We start from the raw sequence: 21,381 nt of genomic DNA on the forward strand, positions 1-21,381 counted from the left end.
TCTCATAACAAATTTTACTTTGAATTTTGAACTTTAATTGGCGAAATGGAGCCAAATATCAGCTTGCGTACTGTCTTGAAGTTTCTTCGCACCGAGGCTGTCCGAGTGCACGCTCACTTCCTGGAATCTTCTCGGAGACAACAAAGCACTGGATCGCTCAAACAATCTCTAAACTGGAAATTGCAGGCTCTAACAGTCTCAGAAACACATCTAAGGTGTAAAGCAGACTTAAAAGAAGTGATAAAAAAAACATTTTTGTGGGTTATCTGGAAGATGTCGACCGAGTGAGCTTCGTACGCTCGTGCCATCTTGACAATTAAAACATGGTTAGAAGAGTAATTAGTCTCAGTTATCAGCCCAGTCTTCATGCTTTTGATTTAACGGTCAATTAATGTAAAAATGTAGCAAGCTCTTAGAAACAGTTTGGAAAGCTTAGGGTGGCATACCACTTGAATGGATCCAACGATGGAGTGATATACATCTATTCGAACAACTCATTTTGAGTATTTGATGCTCATGATGTATTGCCTGAACTTCTGATTTGTACTTTATTTAACATGCCACTCTTTTTGCACCAATGTTTGACTCGGTGTATAGGACCTATCTTAAGGCATCAGCTGCCGTGCTTTCTTCTGTGGATCCCAAATTTATGTTGAATTTATGATTAGTTACAGTTGGCTGCAAGAAAACTGAAATGTTGGTCTTAATTGTCAAATATAAATGTATTAATAATGTTAGATTAGCTATTCTATTGAAATATTTTAATTATCAATTTCTAAGTCGTGCAAAATACATACGTGGGAAATGCCATAAATCTGACTGATTTCTTCATGGTCTCTGACTGACTTTGACCAACAGTCTTACTTGTGGTGACAATGGAGTTCAATAAAGCTGGGAGAGTATAACCATTTCCTGTGGGTTCCATAGCTCAATTTTATCTAAAATAAAATAATTGAAGATGAGAACTACATTTCCAACTTTGTCTGCACTCCTTTTTAAGCTCTGGCTCCTGTCCAAGTAACTGGGGACAATCATGTTATTGTGATGGCCAGCATATGACGTTCTAATTAATCTAGTAAATTAGTGAATCATTCTAAATTTGGAATTCACAACACTATTGCGTTATCGCTTGTACAGGGGTGGTTTTTATCTTATTACATAGTGGACCATAATCAAGTTCTGATCTTAGCAGATAATTCTGAATTAGTGAAAGATCAAACGAATGTGTCTAAAACAGTCATAATTCTTGACATTTGTGACCGTGTAATTATTGCTTTCTCAAACCAGGTGCAGCTATGTTTTCTCTCCTCAGTCTCTGCCCAGTAATTTCTGAAATGACAATTAAAGAGAGGAGATTGGAAGCAGTTTAAAACAGTCAATCAATCAGTCTCTTTCAAATACACAGTAAACATGTTCATACATCCAGACAAAACTGAACTTGACAATATAAAAAAAACACTTAACTTAGAATTTAAAAGAAAGAATGCATTAATGAGAATTCAGCATCTATCAGGAAATCCCATTCTGTGCCATCTTATGGATCAGAGGAAATCATTTTAGCTGTGGATGTGGGCAATCAGACATAATTAAACCTCAGAAACCTTATGACAATAAGGAGATGACTAATTGCTTGGCTTTCAAATGCTGATTTTGAAGCAAAGCACTACATAACAAGCTTCATTTTACTTCAGATACCAAACAAAATCTGATCTTGTTAATAGTTATGAACTTCAGATGTAAACTTAAGAGTACTAAAAATGTTAGCTACATCTAATTTTTGTGCTGATATTTACCTGATTTTCCTCTGAAGGCAAGCACTGTATAATGGTATGGTAATACACAGTTACTAATCAAAGATGTCCGAGACAAAGCCATTTAAAAAAGATAATATTTTGTTATGTCGTCATTTGCTGCCCATTGGAAATTGCCTTTGGAAAGTGGCAATGGAACTCTTTAGAGAAGCACTGCAGTCCATTGTCATTGGGAAGGGAGCTGCAGGATTCAGACCCAGAAATGAAGACTGGTGTGTTATTTAAATAGTAAGGGTAATGTGTAAATTAGAGGAATCAGAATCGGATTTTTTTTTTAGCACTGACTGAGGTGACGAAAAATTTGTTGTATTGAGACAGCAGTAGAGTGCAAGGGCATAAAATTATAAGTTGCAGAAATGGGTAAATGATGCAAAAAAAAAAGATGCAAAAAGAATGAGGAAGGGTTCATCGACCAGTCAGAAACCTGGCCATCTACCCAGGAGGTCCACCTTGGAATTTGTAGTGCCTTAGCAAGTGTATTCCCCCATTGGTTTGCTCATTCTTGATTGTGAAGCTAATAGGTGTACCTCTAGGGTCACCACTCAGTGCACCAATAATAATGGTGGTTATTGGTATGCAGTGAAGATATCCTATGCCATAGGCACCATCTGCATGCGTTCCTTGATCTGTTGGAGAATACCTGAAGGGAAGCTGTCTGGAAGTACGGTTGTTTTCAAGGTGGCAGGTACTGTTAGATTAATGCACTGTGATCAGCTCTAGATCCTCAGCATTAATGATCAATATCAATGACTTCAGTGGAAAGGGTATCTGAGTTTGCTGATTATGCTAAGATGCCCTGGTAAATGAGCTCAGACAATGGTATAAAGGGAAACTGACAAATTAAGTGAGTGGGCAGGTAGCAGATAGGACCATGATGTGGGAAAATCTAAGTTTGTTCAGTTTGGTGGGAGGATTAGGAAATCAGAATATATCTTAAATGGTGCAGAATGTTGGTGTGCAGGAGGTTCTGGTTAAGCTGGGTCAATGAGATGGAAATAAATCTGCATGTAAAACAAGCAATTTGGAAGGTAGTTGGGTCGTTGCGTGGGATTGGATATATATGTTAAATGAAGCTGTAATTTATCAGGGTTAGATGAATACATTTGGAATACAGTGCATAGTTCTGGTCTCCTGTGGGAGGATGTAATTACCTTTGAATTGTTGCAGTGGTGATTCACTTGAATTGATGATGCCTTGGTAGAAGGTAGCTATCTCATGAAAAGTGATTGCATAAGATGAGATTTTTCTCATGAGCTCAGCAGAACAAGAGGTAATTCTGATTAGGTTTACAGGATTATTGGAGGGAGTGACAGGGTACATGGTGAGAATCTGCTTTTTTCAGCCAAGAACTTTGAACTAAAGATCATAGACTCAGGTTGAGGCATTGTCTCACTTAGAGTGAGGAATCAGTCTTGCAAGGCACTACCAAGTTACTATATGCATCAGAAAGGTTTATAAAATATGGAGAAGTCCCTTAGCTACGGAGGTTTGCGAAAGTTTATACTGTAATTTTTTACCCCATTAGGGAACGGATATTCTAGGCTAAGAACCAAGGATTTAATAAGGATATAGATCCAGTAACATGGGGATCATATGAGAAAGTAGATTACACATAATCATTTTAAAAGCACAGGTACTTTGACCTCGTATACCTTCCATTACATGGGTTGGTTACATGTGTTTATATTTATGTGAAGATGGTACTTGCATTTACATGAAGGACAAGATTATTTTGGTGACATTCCTCATAACAGATTGGCTTGTCAAAGTTAAAATTTCAGATATAACTCAAAATCCACCTTCGTCTTTCATAAACAAATGTCGAAGTAAAGACAACACAGTGTCAATTTGCAACCGACCTTTGTTTCAAAGCAGAGGTACAGTTTCAGAATAAAAGGTAGATTATGCAGGACTGAGATGAAGAGAAATGAGGCTAGTGCTGTGGTGGAGTATGCTCAAAGAGTGACATAGCCTACTTCATGCTTTCATAACTATTTCACAGGGTTTCAATGGAGAAGATCAAGTGGTGCTTGTCAAAATTTGCACAGAGTCATTTTGTGTAACAACAACCTGTTGCCACTAAGTTTCTTCAATAGAATAATTGCTAGATTTTGTTCTCAGGCCCCACACCAAAAATCAAATTAGCCTATTACTTCATTGAACATATTGTGGTTTCTCCTCATCATAGATTCTGTCGCAGGAAAATGAATTCCTTATCAAATGATACAGCTTGTCTTAGGGTGTCTTTTCTCTTTGAACTATCCTGGTTGTATATGTTATGTTTAATGGGTTTAATTGTAAAGGTATAGTAGTATGCCAATACTCCTCTGAGCAGTAATCAATAGTTGCCTGATAAATTACATCTGTTGTGAGTTAGTCACTGAGAGCTCTCTCCCCACACAGTGTGTTGCATATTCTGGAAATGTCTCTGCTACAATAATGTCAAATGTGTGAAACAGACTGACATCTCAGTTGACAGAGAGATAAAGAATATGAACAGAGTGATTTATGATCTTTCACAATGCTGCAAGAATGTGTCAGAATTCCCTGTAATGATTCACCTCATCTTCTGCGCAAATAAAGGGCTGATTTATCCCCAGGTAATTCAGAGTTACACTGGCTTGAATTTTGAGCTCTGTAATGCTTGTGCCAGCGAACAGATTTCCAGAAATAAATACAGGCTGGTTGGTTTTGAATGTAATAAGATATTTCTATCCAGTTGGTATTATTCAAAAACCTGTACTCTTCAAGTGGTCGCTTGGCCGGAGAGTGACAGACAAAAAGTTACAGTATTGTGTTGCTCCAAAGGCATTGAATGTGGTGAATATGTTTGTGCAGTCATTGCACTCCCCACTAACTCAATGACAGATGGCATTCAGGTAACAAATTTGCATGGGCCTGTTGTGTTTCAACAGTAACATTACTGATCAATGCGATGAGAAATATGGCAGTTCCTTTGTGGGGAGCAAGGCTTTCATAAATGGTAATGAAGTGGTTGAGTAAGTCACCTGCATTGGTGTTGCCTATGAAATATATTCAGCATTGCACATGCCATCTTCAAGTTAATTGGCCCCCAAGACTGACACCTATGGAGTGCAGCATTTTTCTTGTGCTTGCCTGATGTGTTAGCCTGGATCTTGTTGCTTGTGTGGGGCTTTAAATCCACTGCCTACGACTCTGAATTGAAAGCTGCCAGGCAGCTTCGAGAAATCACGCAGGTTACATTTTAACTAGTGAAAAAAACATCAAAATAATGTGGAGAAGAAAAGCAGCAGTTTCCATCCTCAACAATTCAGGTTATAGCTTCAACATTTGACTTGGATGAGCCTTCATCATCCTAATGTTTTCTTCAGAAAAAAGCTGAAATTTGTTTTTGATGAGGAGGTAACAATGGAAAAAGTAACACTATAAACAAGGAACAAATCTTTGGCCTGAACATTGACTGTTTATTCATTTCCATTGATTCTACCTAACATGCTGAGTTCCTTCAGCATTTTGTGTGTGTTGCTTTGGATTACAAAGCAACAGACCCTCTTGTGCTTATTCTTTAATTCTATTTGGTGATTGCAACTGAGTATTTAGAAAAATAAACAGAATTGAATAGGATTAAGCTAGTGCAAGTTTTAACCTGATATGTACTTCCATTATGAATTTGTCCATGTGTACATTTTGTATGTTGATTGAAAAATTGCACATTAAAATAAATTTTTAAAAAACTCACCAATAGGAGGTTACATTATCATTGACAAATCTCAAGCCCACTTCTTTATTACTGCACCAAAACACATCATAACAGAAGCATTGCTTACTAAATTTATTGAGATAAACACAGCAAGCAATTAAACTGGCTGATCTGTGTGCCTGTTGAAGATACAGTACGTACCACACTGCTGTGATAAATACACGGTTACAGTGATCTGTCCTTGGGATGAAAGTGTCAGGGCTGAATGATTCTGCTGTTATATCACATCACAGGAACCAAATTGTAAGCACTCCATTTGACATTAACCCATGGTTGATGGGAGTTCTTATTGTGCGAGCTAAATTTTGCCTGTACCTTGGACTGCTCGAACTAAACTGATGTTGTGACTTTGTTTGTTTATCTCATCTCTGGGCAGGTGCATGATTTTTGGATTGTTTGACCTGTTGCTACTCCAATACTAAAGAATTTTGCCTCGGGATTCCAGGAAGTGCATGCTTGATCAACTTTGCTTGCAATGTAATGCATCTACCTACCAAAGGCATCTTTTCATTGATTCATGCAAGGTCTAATTTGTAACATTTCTGCCCGTTGTCTTCACTGTTTAACGCAGCTTAAGTCTTTAAATTCTGTTAAACTCATTAATTATGAAAGTCAAAAGGTGTTCTTCTTGGCTGACATTTTTTGTTCCGATCAAAGTAAGAAAACATTTCAAAATCCATCAGGGCTATACTTGTCAATTTATCAACATGGGATGTCTGTACATTGTCTACTTATTTTTTCCTCCAAGGAAAACCCTAGCATGTTTTGACAGGTGCAATACCAACTCCAAAGTATAAGTTCCTCAGGGAGCAAGAGTGAAGTAAATCTATCTGTCATTATGGAGGTATTTATGTCCATTGGGCACTAATAAATACTGAAAAGGTTATCACCCTTGAAGCTAGAGGTGTTTGCAATTAAAAAAAAGATGAAGTATCCTGCTCAGCATTTAACATGTAATTGAATCACTTTGGGGTGTGAATGAACACTTTAATGCCGACAATATAGTTATTTCACTTTTCAATTTGATGATGCACTGACTTTGTTGACACGTCCTCAGAAGCCCTTATATGCAGTTCGGACTAAAAGAAAAGCTCCCACAGGACCATTTGGCAGGATACCTGATAATTTGTGATTGGTAACCATTCAATAAGTTGTGTTGTAAAAACATTAACTGTGAGTAATTATGTGTAGTAATTTTTCAAAGTCAAAAGTTTTAGGTATCAAAAAGGAAACGTATTATATCCAACATTTTAAACTTCCAAGTAGTATTTAATTCGTATTCCTGTTATCTAGTATGTTGCCTTTCTTGGAGGACCCTCCTTATAGCTAACCCTGGTTTTCCTGATGCTGATTTCATTACTGGACGTGCGCTTCTTGTCTCCATTCCATTGCAGATGTTGTTGATATCTGCTGTCAGTAAATATATTTTAATCCTTAAAAGGAAGATCTCTGTCTTATTTTCCCTTGCTTAATAATATGGTTCCGAAACGAACTTGATCAGTAAAATCCAATTGCCTATTCTAATCATTTCAGTCAAATGCATCACATTATACATCTGCACATTAGTTGATTTTGTGCCTCCTCTACTGCGATGATCTGAGAGAGGATGGACTTTGTGACCATGTATAACGTGTTTTGGACATGTTGCTGTCTACGCCCTCTAGTGGATGAGTGCACCATATAGCACTGGTTCTTACACAGAGCTGTACATCATTTGAACCACTGAACTGTGAAAGCTGTTGTTTCTGGATGTTTGAATAAATTGAATGCTGTCAATTGAATGAAACACAAGTGGAAGAAGATTGCAAATATTTATTTTGAATCCTGAGTCACTTGTATAAGTAGGGTTCTGTTGGTGCAGACTCGCTTTTAGGATTGTGACATTTATTAGTGAATAGCAGCAGTAGCTTTGTTCTATATAGCATTTTGTACTCTTCAGGTATCAGAAGAAAAAGATGTGCAGAAAATGGCGGTATTTGATACAGTACTTGAAATGACCATGTTATGATGACATTTTTCACTTCTTTCCCAGCAGAAAATGTACACAATATTCAAATCACAAATGGCTGACACTTCTGAATTAGAATCTCCTGCAAGCTGTTTCTTCACATGTAACTATGTACTGCTGATATTTTAAAATAGCAAAGTTAGTCATTATAATTATTATTTCCATCTCTGTATTCATCATGTCCCTGAAATTACTCCTTAGCATGCAAATATCTTAATATTTCATCAAGTCACAGAATTTATTTGTTGCAAAAATATTTTGCAACATTTCTGAGGAGAATAGTGAGGAGGAAGTACACAGACCTTACGTTTAAACTGTCGCTGCATCTGATTCCACGTTCATCTCTCCTGAAGTTAATTGAATGTCCAAAAACAATACAATTTGTTCCTAAAATAGACTTAATCTTTCAAAAGTCACTTCCATGAAAAATTATTTTTAAAATTTTATATAAGTTGTCAGTCCTAATTGCTTTGTAGAAATGAGTCAGCATCTATAAAAAGGCGGTTATGAGAAGAATTCTTTAGCTTTGAATAGAATTTAAAGAATTTCTTTAGCTTGAATAGCCTTTTCTTTCAGATGTTTACAGCAATTGCAGTATGGATAACCATTCTTACTGAAACGTCTTCAAAAACGTTTTCCTCTTTTGTTTGGAATAATTGTTTTCAAGTTTATCTTCGACATAAAGCAAGTGCATTTCATCGAAGCCATTGTATTTGTTTTGCCCTTTACCTATCAGATTTGTGTTTTCTAAACATGTGATGGCTACACCTTAGCAGTCAATCTAGACTGAAGATGCTTTGTTTCCACACTGGAAGCCAGTGTTCTGTGATAACCAATGTGTGAAAGCAGATACCCATCAGATTGGGCAGGAGATACTCAGAAGGATAAGCAGGTGAGTAGTTTGTGAGGTGCTACACTCCCTCCTTGTGCTACTGGTCTTGAGGTTTCCAATATACCATGAATGCTTCTCCCTCACTTTGCACAGTCATGGGCCAGATATTTACAAGTGACACTATTGGATTTTTGCAAGAAACCATTCAGCACACCCTTGAATCCCTTTCTTTTATTCACTTGGCTACTTGACAAGAGCTTGGAACAGATAAATATCTTGATAATTTCATGGACATCTGAAATACATCAGAATTGTCCATGATCACTTCTCTCTTTATGCTATTAGCATGGTTTGCAAATAATCAACATGAAATCTCCCCCAAATTGTATCTATCATGCTACATTAGAACCCTCTTCATTTATTACAAATCTATAAATTACCTTTTCCACCTATCACCTCACAGCTTCTCACTTCATTTCCCCCCTCCCTCACCTACTCACCTTCACCTGGCTTCATCTATCACATGTCAGCTTGTACTCTTTCCCCTCCCCCCCACACCTTCTCATTCTGGCTTCTTCCCCCCTTCCTTTCCAGTCCTGATGAAAGTCTCGGCCCAAAATGTAACTGTTTATTCCTCTCCATCGATACTGCCTGACCTGCTGAGTTCCACCAGCATTTTGTGTGGCTTGCTAACTATAGAAGAGTTTTTCAGTCACCTGAGTGAGAAAGCATTTGAAGACCAAGATCTCAAATCCAACTCATGGTAAATAAAACATCAGCAATCACTTTCATCTTAAAGAGGCTCTTTAAGACACTGTCTACTTGGAGGTACTAAACAAAGAGCACAAACTGGGCATAAAGTGTGCAAGGCCTGTCATGGCTTTATGTGTGGTGGTTCTCTACCAGGAGAGGCTGTTCATGAAATCGACTCAAATCCATGTCTTACTGTTTCTTAAGCTCTTTTTAAAATCTGCTGTAATTTCTCCTCTTCAAACTCAGTGGGTTTCAAAATGGTGCTCATGGCTCATGGGTTACTGCATCTTAAGTTACAGACCACCCAAAAAGATTTTACTCATAGCTCAGCCCGGTATAAAGTTACTGCCTGCTGTGTAAAATCTCTTCTGCTGTTCTCATTGATGTAATGCTTCTAAGTATTACTGAGCAAATCTGTCTAATATACTGTTACCTATTAGTGTAAGTTAATAATTTTGTAACTTTTGTGTTTAGAGACACAAACATCTTAACAAACACATGAAATGTTAGATTTTTTAAAATATGAACCAAATTTTCACATATTAATGATACAAACTCAGTTGCGTTAAATAGCAGTAGAGTTCGTTTTTGATAACATGTTTCACTTGAGGTGCAGAATCCTTTATCAGTTTTAATGGTTGTAATACAGTACTGTGCAAATGTCTTGGGCACATCTATATTGGTAGGGTGCCTAAGACCTTTCCACAGTACGATAGTAATTTTATGTATTGCACTGTACTTCTGCCGCAAAAAAAAACAAATTTCATGATATATGTGAGTGATGATAAACCTGATTCTGATATGGGTCTCTCTTGTGGACTGAGAGGGGGAAGGGGACAGAGAATAGGGAATCATGGTTAGGAAAAGGGGGAGGGGGGAGTGGAAAGCACCAGAGAGATATTCTGTAATGATCACTAAACCAATTGGAATCAAATGGCATTGTCTGGTGTCTCAGGACTGAGGTGCATCTGCACCTGTGCCACCCCCACCCCTGGCACTCCTCTGCCACCTGCCCCACACCTCTCCCGTGGCACTCCACCCTCAGTATTCCCAACCTCCTTTGCTCCCGCCAGATTTACAAACTTGCTGTCAGCTCAACGTTGTCAAATATACATATTTGACTAAGACTTTTGCACAGTTCTATGGGTTTCTGTAACTGAATCTGCTTTTTTCTTGTAGCAGTAGCACAGTGCCATACATAAAATTAGTGCCATGTCTGAGGCACTCTAGCTATAGATATGTGCCTAAGACTTCTGCATGGTACAGTATAACTTGAACTTCTGGTTCCCATGCTGTCTCATCAATATTTAATCTGAAAGTAGATGTTATATCAACATTCTAAGAGATTGTTTTTGGAACCATTAATGTGGGTTTATATGCAAGTTCACATGGAATTTCATTCATTGTTGTAACTTTGGCTGAATCCCAGTGAAAATTTAATTCATTTGAGCTTTCTCCTACACTCACCTAGCTGAGCACTTTTGAAGACCTTCAGATTTTATCATTACACTTTCTTTTGATCATCCATAAAGAGGCTTCAGATCTCTCGAAGCTCCAGGCAGCACCTGAGGTTTTCTTTTTGGTTGATTGCAACAGTGGAGTATTTTGTGCTCTAAGCTTCATTTGTCTTCGACTTGTGTCAAGGGATTTGACATTTCTACACTTGGTGTTTGGTTCAAAATTCCAAGACAATATTCTCATATATGTGAATAAGTGTACTTTATTTTGATAATGACGGCAAAAATGTACAAGCTGCGGAGAAGTGGATGAATACTGCATTTGTGGCAAAGCTCCTGAAGCTGCTGCCTCATATTTCCAGTGACTCTGAAGAGCCAGAGAGCTACATGGAAGCAGAGTCTCTGGCCACTCATCTGTGTTCCTGAGCTAGTCTTGTTCACCTGCATTTGGCCCAAATTCCTCCGAACTTTTTCTATCCTCATGCCTGTCAAAATGTCTTTTAAAAAATTAAACCAGTGTTCAGCTGATTTGCACATTCTCCTGTAACGATATGCTCAAAGTTCCTTGGGTACTCTAGTTTCCTCCCCATGTGCTAAAAACGTGTAGGTTGATTGGCTCACTACCCTCTTTAAATTACTCCTATCGTAGCAACGTAGCATGACCAGAAAAGATTTTGTGTGAATCGAAGGGTGGGGGGAAGGGATAGGTGGAATTTGAGTAAGCTTCTTGTAGTCAAGCATTCCCAACCTGGGGTCCATGGACCCCTCGGTTAATGGTAGGGGTCCATGCCATACAAAAAAATTGGGAACCACTGGTGTAAGTGGATGCTGATGGTTGGTATGGGCTTGATGGGTCAGAGGGCCTATTTCTATGGTGAACTTTACTGACTCCTTGACACAGCCAGCTTTATACATTTCCTGATCAATTCAGTCAGCTAATTTCACTTGTGGAATAGTATGCCATTACATTGTTTTGATTTTTTAGTTATTACTCTGTAGTCTGTACTAGGGATGTGCGAGTGTGGAGATTGATTGTGATTCAGAGTTTATGGTTCAACAACTTGCCAAGTGTCACGTCCAGTTCGGCTTGATGCTTGAGGGCAACTCAGTTCCATCAAGATATTTAAAACTGAAGAATGGCTGCCCAAGTATTGGGAGTAAATGGCATTTGTGGAGAAGAAATGGTGCAGTTGACCATATATTCAACACCAGGCAGCTAAAGTGTGGGGGGATTTTTAATACTGCACCTGGGGAGGCTGCTTGAAAAAATTAGATGAGAACAAGCGATCACATATTACACATGGATATCTGAATCGGAATCAGACCTGTTAACATTGATATATGTCCTGAAATTTGTTGTTTTGTGACAGCAGAGCGATACATAAAAATATACTAAAAGTTTGTACAGTATCTGTATTTTTTTTAATGGCGCAAAAAGAAAGTAAAATGAGGTCATGTTCAAAAATTTGATGGCAGCGGGAAAGAAGCTGTTTCAAAATCGTTGAGTGTGTGGCTTCAGGCTCCTGTACTTCCTTCCTGATGATAGTAATGAGAAGTGGGCATGCCCTGGGTGATGAGGGTCCTTAATGTTGGATGCTGCCATTTTGAGGCACTGCCATTTGAAGTTGTCCTCGATGCTGAGGAGGTTACTGTCTATGATGGAGCTGGCTGAGTGTGAACTATCAGTCACTGAAGCTTTTGCGGATTGTATATTCCTGCCGAGTTCAAAAATATACCTGCCTCCATCTCTGTTTCTGTCTTTAATTGCAGCCATGATAATCAACTGTGGGAGATATTAGCAGAGTATTTTGCAGTTGCTGATTTGCTCCATATGCTGAGTATATTTACAATATATACTGCTAATATCTTCCACTGAAAAACTATGATAGAAACTACACTGAAACTTGTACAGCGAACAGACATAATTTAAAATTACCTCAGAGTGCAACCGTTTTCACTTGTAGCACTAACCAGTTTTCATCAATGTTCGTTTGTGATGCTCTTATAGGTCCCAACTGAAGGCTGAACAACAAGAGGAATGTTGTGCTTTATACACCATTGATAAATTGGGTGGAAAAAAATCCTTTTTACAGCATTTATGAAGACTTTGGTTTGTGAATGAGGAGAATAAAAATCAGAGAATAGCCCATTATACATTGCATCCCTTTTCAAATTTACAGAGGATTAGCACAATGGCAACACTTGGATGCAGTCAGACATTTTCCTCAGTCATTAGTTAATGTTAAAAATTGACTGGAACAATTACTTGGTCCCAAATCAGTGCCAGATCCTATGGTTCCAAAAGTTATACTTTGGTAGAAATTGCTCAACTTTAAAACTGGAACGGTTGTAACATGACATAATGAAACGAGTAGTATGTCATTCAGTGACAAAGGAGCGAGAAGTGAAATGTAATTCAGTTATAGCTGGGCATTGTTACTCATTCCAGATTTCAATGTACAGTATGGGTATTGATGCATTGAGTGTTAATGTGAGACTGGAGCAGATTTACCAGTTTTGAAAATCAGGAATATATTTCCAGTCCTCCTTATTCTGGATTCTTCCACCTTTCTTTCCAGTCCTAATGGAAGGTCTCTCCCCAAAACACTGACTGTTTATTTATTTCCATAGATGCTACCGGGTCTCCTGAATTCCTCCAGCATTTTATGTGTGTTACTCTGAATTTCCAGCATCTGCTCAATCTCATGTGTTTATATATCTTCAGTAATATATACATTTTCAAGATGAGGTAGTTAAGACTTCTGCCATAAGATGCTGGTTGTAAGCTGTTTTATTGCTGCAAGTATTATTTCTGCATGGAATATCGACTTATTATTGAAAAAGGTGATCCAGTGATAATTTGTTATTCTTGACAGGTGAGGGTGAATGAACAATGCTCACTGTCATAGAACTGAAGAAATGTATGGCACAGGTGAACATTTGGTCTATTCTATCTATGCTAATCCCACTTTTCATATCTTGGATAATAACCATGTGGGGTATAACTCATCAATTGCTGTTTAAATGTGTTACAAGTTTCATCCTGTGGTATCCTTTCAGGGTGTGAATTCCATCCAGTCCCCTACCATTCTGCAGATGAAAAAAAATGTTTCTTTATCTTCCCTCTGATCCTTCCACCAGTTACTTAAAGTTCCTGTGCCCTGCTCTGCTTGGAGAAGTTGATCCTTGCAGTTTGCTTATTTCTCTTCCTCATTGCGTTAAATCTCTCTGCAGGCTTCTGTATCTCAAAGACAGCAACTCCAGCTTAGCACATTTCTCCTTAAGATTCACAAGTCCTAAAGATATCCTTGTCAGCTTGTTCTGCAGCCCAGATAGTGCCATCACACATTTTGTTAATGTGAGCAAACCCATATTGTACTTTCCTTTGGAACCACTTTACCTGCCTGTCCAGCAATCTTCAGAGATCTGAAAACACACAAAAAAACTCTCTTGTCTGCCACACTCCCCATTTATTGTGTATTTCTGCCTTTATCCTGATCAAATGCATGATCTCGCATTGATATAAATGCCTCTATATGCAATGGACATGGCACTAATTTCCTGTAGAACTCAGGTTGCAGCATTGTAATCTCACTAAAATGCCTGTTAAATGAATTCCACTGATTCTTCTGCTCTGACGTTGGATCCAACTTCTCTCCTTTTCTTCTCCAATTCCCCACTCTGGTCTCTTACCTCTTTTCCTCACATACCTGTCATCTCCCCATGGGTCCCCTCCTCCTTCCCTTTCTCTGAACTTTGCTCTCCTATCAGATTCCTTCTTTTCTAGTCATTTACCTTTTCCACCCATCACCTCCCAGCTTTTGACTTCAACCACCTTCCCCCACCCACCTGGCTTCACCTATCGTCTTCCAGATTGTCCTCCTCCACACCTCACCACCCTCATCTTCTTATTCTGGCTCTTCACCCTTCCTTTTCAGCCCTGATGAAGGGTCTCAGCCCAAAACTTTGAGTGTTTATTTCCATAAATGCTGCCTGACTTGCTGAGTTCCTCTGTCATTTTGTGTGTGCTCCTGATTTATCAACCAGTTTCTTCCCATTTATAAAAATAGATTGTCAAACCTAATAGCATTTATAAGCGAACACAGATTATCCCCAGGAAGATGATGGTGAGTCACCACCTTGAACTGATGCAATCATTCTGGTAAAGGTGCTCCGGTCGGGTGGGGAGAACTGCACTGATCAGAGAATGCACTGGTTATACAACTATGAGGGGAACAAGCAGTGGTGGAGTTTCCATGTGCTTTACTGTCTTTGTCCTTCCAAGTGGCAGAAGTCATAGTTTGGGGAAATCTTGCTGAAATAGCTGTGTTGAGTAACTGCAACCTTTGTTTCACAATAGTGATAGAGGGGTTCTGTGCTAGCAATGGTGGTTAGAGTGCCAATTAAATGTTTGTTATGGGACTTGGGACAGCTTCTTGCAGGTATCCATAGAAACTGCATCAATTAATTAATTCTCCTAGTTACCTCCTTTAAAAAACTGTCAAATTATTAAGAACATTGCCTACCCTTTACAAACCCTTTTTGACAATGCCTGATTAATCTGTGCCTTTGCGAATGATGATTTGTGCTGTCAGTTAAAATTTGCCGTTAATTTGTTCACTGTCCATTCTAACTTCATATTTGAGCTATCATCTGTTTCATGATGTAATAAGTAAGAAATTGTACAGTAACAGTTTGCTGAACATTTGTAAGAGTAGATGCAATAGTTTAATGAAGAACAGATTTCCTTTGGTGAACTCGTGATGATTTAGTGTAAGGCAATTCAAAACCCGAGGCCAAATTCTCTTAGGCATTTGTAGGGGAGGTAGATCAGATCGACACATTTTTAGAGCAAAAGTCTGTGGGGAATTAATGACTGGGTAAACAGGCAGAAGTAAATATGTCAATTTTAGGCAGGATTAGAATAATGCATTGTTTTAATCCTGTCAAAAATGATCTTAGTTATTTTCTGATATTGAATCTCATTCTTTTGTAGAGAAAAGAATTATATTTACAATAGAAAATATCAATATTTCTGTATCTTTTATATTTAAGATCGAGACAGTGACTATAGAGAAGCGAATCAAATTGATAATGAGATTCAGAATCGATTACATTGACGTGAAAAGAGTATTTTTCAGTGCCGAAGTGGCGAGGATCTGGAATGCACAGTCATGGGATAGTGGAGCCAGATTCAAAAAGCAGCTGGTTAAGTATGTGAAATCAAATAAAAAGAGTTGCAGGAAAAGGGCTGGTGAGTGAAAGTTTTTCTTAGATTAGAGGAGTTGTGGATGGGATGGAAGCAGACAGAGGAACCAGATGGGAAGATGGGATCAGGTGAGGGGAGGGGATGAGAAGGGCAATCAAAGAGAGAAGAAAACTAGGTGGACAGGTGAGTGCATGCGGGAAGAGATCACCAGGGGCCTGGGCTACCTGAAAATGGAAAAATGAATGTTCGTACCCTTTGGGCTGTAAACGACTTGACCAGATATGATACGTTATTCTTCCAATTCACGGTTAGCCTCGCTGTAGCAATGAAGAAGGCCAAGCACAGATAGATCATTGTGACACTGGGAAGGGGAATTAAGTTGGCATGTGTCTAAGAATTCAAGATAGCTGCTGCAGATAGAGTGCAGGCACTCTACAAACCAGTCAATTAATCTCTGCCTGGTTTCACCAACCCAAAGGCGGCCGTGCCATTAACACTGAGTGCAGTAGACCGGCTTGCAAGAGGTGCAGGTGAACATTTGCCACATTTGGAAAGGCTGTTTAGGTCCCTGGTGGTGAGGGAGATGTTATAGGAACAAGCATTACACATACTAGAATTTCCAGGGAATCTGTTAAGAGATTGGAAGGGGTACGTGGGAGGGACCAGTGAGTCACAAAGTGAATGGTCTCTGCAGAAAGGAGTGAATATGTGAGGATGTGCTCGTGGTGAGATCACTTTGGAGCTCGCAGAAATGACAATATGTTGGATGCGGAGGCAGCTGGCGTGAAAGGTAAGAAGTAAGGGAACTCTATTGCTGGTCCGCCTGACAAGAGCAGATGTATGGGAAATCCTGCGATGGCTCATTCAGCAATGGCAGACTGCAGAGTCATGTTTCCAGAAGAGGGAGGACCTTTCACAAGCCCCAGTGCAGAAGACATTATCTTGGTTCATCTGCTCATCATCCCATTTTCATTTGGTTCCAACTATCACTTACCTGTCTTTGTGCAGCAGCCCGTCCCTCACCAGTTTCCATCAGCCCATCCAACAGTCCACACTGGGTTATTGTCCGTGATTTATTTGAATATTGTCTTTCTGATTATTTGAGTGATGTACAGAATTTTCAGTGCATTACCTCTTGATGTAGAAAGTGTGATGGGCAGGAAAATGTGCACAATACTTAATTTTCTATTAGCTGAGTGGATTGTTCATATTGTGCATATTAAATGTCATGAAAATGTTGAATATTAAAATCTGTGGAAATGGGAATAGGTGTAATCAAATATGGGGGTTCAAAAATGTAAGGGCTTTACTGTGAGTTTTTCCTCTCTAAACTGAGTTGGACCATGTTTTGTCTGTGAAGCAATTAAAATCTCTCAGTGGAGCATTTCCCTGAAGATATCGAAAGGTCATAGTTTTGGTGTCAGTTATAAGTTTCTCTCTTCCTCATACATGACATCATTGCCATGGTCCAAGTCTAAATGATTTGACTGCTTTTTGTGCTTGTTGAACTAAATTTGTTACATCTTAATCTGCTAAACTTTGCAAATCTCTCGTGCCATGCATTTAAAAAGTGTAATGAGAGCGGGGCATTTTTTGAGAGTAAAATTCTGGATCTGTGGTATTATTAATACAAATAACTGTAATGGAATAAAAAAGAATCACCATTGGTTTGCACATTTGTATGTCAGTATTAACATATTGTTTTTCTTGTCCTGTCCAACACTTTGTGCACATTGCTGCGAAGAAAAAGAATAATTGACCATAAATCATATTGCTATATGCACAGCATACCAGCTTTAAGCATTAATTTTTCCTTTTGTTTACCTGGTTATTGTTTTATGCACTAAAGAAGATAATAATTGGCTAACGGTATCTGAACATAAAAACTGCAGCACATCTTCTCAAAAACTGTAGCTAAAATAGAACAAATGAGTTAGTACTCCAGTGTGATGAAGTAATTGTAGGGTTTTTGTGTAATTAGCTGCCATGCCTATGTTGTTTATTCTTTGTAACTGGGAATGCATTGATTGGATTGAGCCTTTAGTGTCATACATACACGTTTAAAAAAGTATTTTAATCTTTTTCTAACTATAATAGTAGCACGTGAGGTTTATTTTTAGTATGTTCAATTTAATATGCTCCACCCAGTCCAGCTGGGGAGGATGGTATAAAGTTAGGCTTATTTATTAAATTGTGTGGTCATCTCCTATTGGAACAGGTTATAATTGCTTTTCAGAAACTAGAATTGTTTAATGTCTCAAATTGCTGGATGACATGAGCAAAGGATAGTATTGTCTGTCAAAAATTGAATTTAATATGAGAGCTTTGAATTCCTTGGTAACGTAAGTTGCTGGTGTCATTTCTTTCTCTTTTACAGATTTGCCTGCAAGCCTGACAGGTCGAAATTACTTTTTGGGGTTTTGTTCTGCTTTAATGTAATACATGTCTCACAAATTGAAGCGAATTTGAAAATGTTACTATTTTTAAGCTTCATCAAAATGGTTGGTCATATTCTTGAGGGATTTACATCAGTGCAAGAATTAATATGAAGGTGTTTGGCGAAGAAACATAACAAGCTTGAGATCAGAGGCAGCTGGACAATCCAAGGGGAGATTTAACACAAGGGTCAGACAAAAGATTGAGGAAGAAGCAGAGATTGTAGAAGTTGAGGAGTCTCATTTTAGATGAAATTATTGGAATTGAAAATGGCTTAATTCTCAATGTCGACACATTGATGATTGGGGTGGAGAAAGAGCATGTCAGATAAAGAATTTTCAGCATAGAATGATCAGCAAAAGGAATTGTACTGGAAAAGATTAATAAAATGTGAAACACAAATGTTAGAAAAGAAATTTGAATTTTGAAAATATGCTAATCAATGATAAATATTTTCATGCATTTCATTCGATACTGACAGTACTGCCAGAAATAGCTTTTTTGGTTATAGACTTTGCTTTAACAAGTAGATAAAAGTCATTGAGGGAGAGTTCTGTATGGGAAGGAAAGTGGGGGATTCTGAGGAAAATTAAAAACTATGACTCTGGAAATATTTTATAAGTCAGGTAGTATTTGTGGCTAGAAAAAGCAAATTAACATCTTAGGTGAGGAATCTGTTAGAAAATTGTAGGAAATTACTATCATTTGTATGAAAGAACAAGGGAGGAAAATTCCCTGGTACAAACAGTGAATGGAGTAACAGAAACTTGAAGATTATTGAAACAAAAACAGGCTGGTTAGTCTGTTCAATTCTTCACTAAGCATTTCTGTTATCATTGGCGAATATTGGCTCCCTGGCCACCCAATCTTGATTTGAAAATTCTCTTTCATCTCCTCCATTTCTGATACAGCCATCCCCTTTCTTGATCTCTTTGTCTCCATCTCTGAAGACAAACTGTCAAGCGACATCTTTTATAAACCTATTGATTCTTATGGCTATCTTGACTGTACCTCTTCCCACCCTGTCTCCTGTACAAAATGTTATTCCCTATTCTCAGTTCCTTTGTCTCCATTGCATCGGTCCTCAAGATGAGGTTTTCCTTTTGAGGACGTCAGAGATGTCCTACTTCTCCAAAGAATGGGGTTTCCGTTCCTCCACCATTGATGCTGCCCTCGCTGCATTGCTGCCATATCTGGAACATCTACACTCACCCTATCTTCCTGCACTCTTAACAAGGACAGAGCTTCTCTTGTCCTTACCTACCACCCCATGAACCTCTACATCCAACACATAATCCTCTGCAACTTCCGCCACCTCCGAAGGGATCCTCCTACCAAACGCATCTTTAATTTCCCCTACCCCCGCTTTCCGCAGGGATCGCTTCCTTAATAATTCCCTTGTCCCTCCCCACTAATCTCCCTCCCAGCACTTAGCCCTGCTAGCGGCCAAAGTGCTACACCTGACCATTCACCTCCTCGCTCACCGCAAGGCAGGGCCTCAAATAGTCCTTCCAGTTGAGGCAGCACTTCGCCTGTGAATCTGGCAGGGTTGTTTATTATGTCTGGTGCTCCCAATGTAGCTTCCTCTGCATTGGTGAGACCAATCTTAAATTGGGTGAGCACTTCGTCAAGCACCTCTGCTCCAACCGCCAAAAGTGAAACCTCCCAGTGGCCAAACATTTTAATTAGTTTCCCATTCCTGTTCCGACATGTCAGTCCATGGCCTCCTTTTGTGCCCATATGAAGCCACTCTCAGGGTGGAGAACCAGCACCTTATATTCTGTCTGGGTAGCCTCCAATCTAAAGATATGAAAATAAATATCTCTTTCTGGTAATTTTTTCCCTCCTCCTCCCCTCTTCTTCTATTCCCCACTCTGGACTCTTACCTTTTCTCACCTGCCTATCACCTCCCTTTGGTGGCCCTCCTCATTCCTTTTCTCCTATGATCCACTGTCCACTCCTGCCAGACTCCTTCCTCTCCAGCACTTTACCTTTCCTACCCACCTAGCTTCAGCTATCACCTTCGAGCTATCCTCCTTCTCCCCCCCCCCCCCCCACCCCAGCACACCTTTTTATTCTGCCATCTTCCCTCTTCCTTTTTAATCCAAAAAAAAGGTTTTGGCCCTAAACGTTGACTGTTGGATCATTTCCATGGATGTTGCCTGACCTGCTGAGTATCTCCAGCAATTTGTGTGTGGTGCTTTTCTTTCATGCATTGTAATTCCATCACTGTCTGATTTTTCTCTACTTTCCTCCATTCATGTAATATAGAAATTTGATCTCTTCTCATTCTGGTCTCTCATATTTACTTGGTGTCTGATGTTCCATTGTTTAGAGCCATGACCTCAGAGTTGATGATTTCCTTTCTAAAACTCTTCACCTCTGTCTTCTAATAATCTTCTTTAACCAAGCTTGTTTGTTTCTGGACCTTTAAATGTCTTTATGTGGCGAGATATAAAATTGCATTTGAACACGTTCTCTGCAAGTTTTAAAAGCTTTATGTTATATTTTATAACATAAATGTTTTGAGTTGTTGGGGCAGTGCTTCATCATGCATCTGTTGCAAACGACTGAGGACTAATTTTCACCTTGAATACTTCTTTTGCATTTAACCTCCTGTGTAGTTCTGTCGACACGTGGACTGTACTCTCTTCCATGGATGCTGCCTGCCCTGCTGAGTTCCTCCAGCTTTTTGTGTGCATTGCTTGGATTTCCAGCCTCTGCAGATTTTCTCTTGTTTGTGTAGCTGGACTTGCTAAGTTTGAGGTTGTGGACTGAATAATTTTATTTTCAAAGCCTGAAGTGCAAGATACTGATTGTCCATTGTAGTTAGGCATGCTCAGTTTCCCCTCCTATCAACTTTAATAAAAGGAAAAGGGCAGAATTGTTCAAGACATTTGATTTGCTATTGGCCATTATATAATAATATTCCTTTGTTGCCTCTGTTACTTGCACAGATTATTCTGTGACCCTTTTAAAATTCCATTTTGTATATTTATCATTGCTGTTTTTATTACTTTTAAATTTTGCAATTCCTTTTCTTTCTGATGGGTGAAATGGAATTGATGAGGCTTGTAAATTGTTTTTTGTAATGGTATGTTTGAGAATATGCTGCTGATGGAGCTAGTGATTG

General features: G+C 38.8%; 1 protein-coding gene across 2 annotated transcripts in view; it reads left to right on the forward strand.

Moving 5' to 3' along the window:
* opcml (opioid binding protein/cell adhesion molecule-like) overlaps positions 1 to 21,381 on the forward strand; it is a 989,977-nt gene that overhangs the window by 290,913 nt on the left and 677,683 nt on the right. The window lies entirely within an intron of this gene.

The sequence above is a fragment of the Hypanus sabinus genome, chromosome X2, assembly GCF_030144855.1.
Source record: "Hypanus sabinus isolate sHypSab1 chromosome X2, sHypSab1.hap1, whole genome shotgun sequence".
NCBI lineage: Eukaryota > Metazoa > Chordata > Chondrichthyes > Myliobatiformes > Dasyatidae > Hypanus > Hypanus sabinus.